Source organism: Penaeus chinensis, chromosome 36 (assembly GCF_019202785.1).
Source record: "Penaeus chinensis breed Huanghai No. 1 chromosome 36, ASM1920278v2, whole genome shotgun sequence".
Lineage (NCBI taxonomy): Eukaryota > Metazoa > Arthropoda > Malacostraca > Decapoda > Penaeidae > Penaeus > Penaeus chinensis.
The window spans coordinates 13,518,313-13,523,312 of NC_061854.1; the positions used below are offsets into that span (position 1 = coordinate 13,518,313).

At 43.8% G+C, this 5,000-nt stretch overlaps 3 non-coding genes across 3 annotated transcripts; 2 read left to right on the top strand and 1 right to left on the bottom strand.

The window, feature by feature from the left end:
• Nucleotides 1-540: 540 nt before the first annotated feature.
• Nucleotides 541-612, bottom strand: Trnac-gca. The gene has a single exon. It is a non-coding gene; the product is annotated as a tRNA-Cys (tRNA).
• A 631-nt stretch (nucleotides 613-1,243) lies between these two features.
• Trnac-gca lies at nucleotides 1,244-1,315 on the top strand. The gene has a single exon. It is a non-coding gene; the product is annotated as a tRNA-Cys (tRNA).
• A 1,871-nt stretch (nucleotides 1,316-3,186) lies between these two features.
• Nucleotides 3,187-3,258, top strand: Trnac-gca. The gene has a single exon. It is a non-coding gene; the product is annotated as a tRNA-Cys (tRNA).
• The last annotated feature ends 1,742 nt before the right edge of the window (nucleotides 3,259-5,000 follow it).

The following is a 5,000-nucleotide window of genomic DNA, read 5'->3' on the forward strand; positions in this document are numbered from 1 at the left end:
CCTTTGTGAATTCCTAGTTCAATCTGCATAAAGGAGGGTCGCCTGCGAGCGACAGACAAACGCTGACCGGACCAGACATCTGTCAGTTGTACTATACTCTCTCTCAAGAATAAACCGCTACAAGTTATCGAGGAGTCTGTTACACCTAACCACTACCCAAGATTTCTGCATCGTGCCAGACGCGACTCGTCTGCACTCTACCGTTATTCGGCCTCGTTACACACATACATGCTTATATATATATATATACATACATATATATACATACATATAGATATATAATGGCTATGTTCAACAGAGAATTCTTTGCGAGTTTCACTGTGGATTTGGTACTGTACATGGTACTGTGCATACTGCACAAATGTATGTGTGTGTTTGTGTACTTGTTTAGCTCCCAAATCCGCAATGAAACCCACACAAAGAGTTGTCTGTTGTACACAGCCAAGATATTGTCAAACTCACAGATTCATACTGACACTTAGGTACTGAAGGCAAATCCTTCTGGCTAGTGTATACTGTACATCATTAAAAACAAAAGTGAGGGGGCGCCCGGGATTGAACCGGGGACCTCTCGATCTGCAGTCGAATGCTCTACCACTGAGCTACACCCCCATGTAAAGATATCTATTAGATTATATTAACGTCTCTAACACACACACACACACACACGTTTTGATTCCCACACTCCACTTTTATGGGTCCCTTGCCAGTGGGTACTAGAATATCGATTCATACATATCCACTCTGTCTGATCTGGATAATCAAACGTACATTTGGTGTTGTTACCATGAGAAGGAAAATCGCACCTCCTGGCGTGAAGTACCAAGGATAGGTTTGGGATTTCTTCGGTGCCGGTCCAAGAATCTCAGGGAAAATCGGCTCACCACCAGCAATTCCTTCCAGAGATCCTGCACTGGAGCCAGTACTAAACCAACCATGCTACGCGACCCACTAAAAGGAGTGTGCAACTAGGATCTAACTAGCTCCATACACATTATCTATCTACTCTTACATGAGTAATGGTATCGAGGTTTCACACACACTCCCAGTGGGCACTCGGTGGAAATTGATTTAGAAATTCGAAACCGAAGTCAGATATACTGAGGTATATATATGAAAGATGGAATATATATATTAATTTATACGTACACACACAAACACACACATACACACACACAGAGATATATATATATGTATGTATGAATAAATGCTAAATACAACTTGCCCATTCCATAAGGAGTGTGGGGGTGTAGCTCAGTGGTAGAGCATTCGACTGCAGATCGAGAGGTCCCCGGTTCAATCCCGGGCGCCCCCTCTAACGCGAATTTAATTGTGTTCAATTAAAATCGGCCAGTGTGTCTAAGTGCCTGAATGATTTTGTGAAGACATTTTGTTTTATTAAGAATTTGGTAACAAGAGATATAATGCTTGAATAGATGTATGTAATATGTATGTATGCACACACACATGCATATGTATATATATACATATTTCCCCTACGACACGTGCGTTTCCCTTCTGAAGGCGATATGTCGTCTTCTCGCCGTGAGATCGGGCTCAAGCCAGCAGTAGGATCGCAGGCATTTTTACGACTGCCGCGACGGGGAATTAAACACGGGACCACGAGGGTAGAAGCCCAGTGCTCTAACCATATATATATACATATATATACATATATGTGTGTGTGTATGTATGTACGTATGTATGTTTAGTAGAAAAAAACACAATGCGAAAACTTGATTTCTTGAAATTTAAACTACAGTTTCGAAATCCACCTGGATTCCATCCTTAGGAATCGAAAGGAGGTCAGGTCAGGTCGGAGGATCGAACGGACTATGCGCAGGGCGGCCGGCATAAGGGAGAAGGCGGAGGAAGTGGGAAGTGAGTAGACTGTCGGCAGGAGAAAAGCCGCTGTTCAAGGTGAAATTAGGCAGCAGCTTATTACACACACACACATACATACATACATATATATATATATATATATATATATATATATATATATATATATATATATATACACACATTTATATATATATACTGGCTGTGTTCAACAGAGAATTCTTTGTGAGTTTCACTGTGGATTTGGTACTGTATATGCACAAATGTGTGTTTGTGTGCTTGTTTAGCTACCAAAACCGCAATGAAACAATGACAAAGAGTTCTCTGTTGCACACAGCCAAGATATTGTCAAACTCACAGATTCATTCAGACACTTAGGTACTGAAGGCTAATCCACCTGGATAGTGTATACTGTACATCATTAAAAACATTCGATCTGCAGTCGAATGCTCTACCACTGACCTACACCCCCCATGTAAAGATATCTATTAGATTATATTAACGTCTCTAGGACACACACACACATACGCACATGCACACACACACACACACACACACACACACACACGTGTGGAATTCATGTTGAACAAATTGCAAGCTATAACAATGAAGGGAAGTACATATATACATATATATACTTGCACACACACACACACACACACATATGTTTTGATTCCCACACTCCCCTTTTATGGGTCCCTTGTCAGTGGGTACTAGAATATCTTATCTGGATAATCAAACGTACATTTGGTGTTATTACCATGAGAAGGAAAATCGCACCTCCTGGCGTGAAGTACCAAGTATAGGTTTGGGATTTCTTCAGTGCCGGTCCAAGAATCTCAGGGAAAATCGGCTCATCACCAGCAATTCCTTCCAGAGATCCTGCACTGGAGCATCCCTGTAAAACAGTAATTTCCCTAATGATGTGAATGCTGCAAAATGCTCTAACATTTATGTATTCTAACATCAGATTCGTCAAGCTGGCCCTCCGGGTATGAGACCGGAGTGCCAGTACTAAACTATCCATGCTACGCGACCCACTAAAAGGAGTGTGCAACTAGGATCCAACTAGCTCCATACACATTTTCTATCTACTCATACATGAGTAATGATAGGTTTCACACACACTCCCAGTGGGCACTCGGTGGAAATTGATTTAGAAATTCGAAACCGAAGTCAGATATACTGAGGTGTATATATATGAAAGATGGAATATATATATATATATATATATATATATATATATATATTAATCTATACGTACACACACACACACACACACATATATATGTATGAATGTATGAATAAATGCTAAATACAACTTGCTCATTCCAGTAGGTGTGTGGGGGTGTAGCTCAGTGGTAGAGCATTCGACTGCAGATCGAGAGGTCCCCGGTTCAATCCCGGGCGCCCCCTCTAACGCGATTTTGATTGTGTCTAAGTGCCTGAATGATGCTGTGAAGACAATTTGTTTTATTAAGAATTTGGTAACAAGAGATATAATGCTTGAATAGATGTATGTAATATGTATGTATGCACACACACACATGCATATGTATATATATATATATATATATATATACACGTATTTCCCCTACGACACCTGCGTTTCCCTTCTGAAGGCGATATGTCGTCTTCTCGCCGTGAGATCGGGCTTAAGCCAGCAGTAGGATCGCAGGCATTTTTACGACTGCCGCGACGGGGAATTAAACTCGGGACCACGAGGGTCAAAGTCCAGTGCTCTAACCATATATATACATATATATAGATACATATGTGTGTGTGTATGTATGTTTGTATGGTAGAAAAACCCGCACTGCGAAAACTAGATTTCTTGAAATTGAGACTACAGTTTCGAAATCAACCTGGATTCCATCCTCAGGCCTGAAGAGGAAAGGGAGAGGAGTATAAAGGAGAGGCAACGCCAAAATACTGGTGAGAACAGACGAACGGAAGCGAAGGGAGGTCAGGTCATGTTGGAGGATCGGGCGGACTATGCGCAGGGTGGCCTACATAAGAGAGAAGACAGAAGATGTGGGAAGCGAGGAGACTGTGGGCAGGAGAAAAGCTGCTGTTCAAGGTGAAATTAGGCAGCAGCTTATATTTTCTCGTGCTTTTGTTCCTATTTTCTTTCTTATTTATAATCTCTTCTTTCCTCTTTTCGTCTTTTGTCTCTGTTTCACCCCCCCCCCCCAATCCCCGTCTCTCTCTTTCTCTCTCTCTCTCTCTCACTCTCTCTATCTGTTCCTTCTTCCTTCCCTCCCTCCCTCCCCCTTTCCTTCCCTCCCTCTCCTCCCTCCCTACTTCCCTCCCTCTCTTTATCTCTCTCTCCACACCCATCTGCTCCCTTGGCACGCAGCATCACCAGCAACGAGAGGGTGAGTCTAGGGCATCATCTCGCACTCCGTTAAACATCCTATGGAGGAATATAGTTTTATTTCATGCGGAGCGACATCCCCTCCTCCCCTACTGCTCCTTCTTCCTTCTCCCCCTCTTCCTTCTCCCTCTCTCCCGCTCCTCTTCTTCCACCTCCTTCTGCTGGTTTTCCTCTTCCTCCTCTCCCTCCTTCCTCTCTCCTCTCTTCCTTCTCCCCTTCTCCAGGCCTCTCTCTTCTCCCTCTCTCCCCTCTTCCTTCTCCCCCTCTCCCCTTATTCCCTTGCCCCCACTCTCCACCCCCCACCCACACTTGTCGCTTGTATAGCAAGATATGAAAGAGGAAATTGTAAATCTTTCCACACTTCTATACAGAGGAAGTGGTGGTGGTGGTGGAGGAGGTGGAGGAGGAGGTGGAGGAAAAGGAGGAGGAGAAGGTCACTTTGTCATCATAATGGAACACGAAAGAGATCACGAGAACAAGTCAATAGATCGCTCGGCCACCGAAAAAGAATCGTCCTCGATTCTGGGGTAGACGATGCAGGTGGATGACAGGAGACAGGTGACAGAGGCAAGTGACACAGGGAGTCTCGTATCTTGAAGATGACCAGGAGGGAAGGTCGCACAGATTAACTTCTAAGGTTGGCGGCCTAGGGAACTTGTTCGCACAGGTCACTGTTCCGAAGCGCAGGTGGTCTTGACGGGAGCAGCAGTGGTGATCAGTCACGGGGCTCGTCAATCGTTCCACAGGATCGCTTGAAGACACAGTTAACTTGTCAAACGCC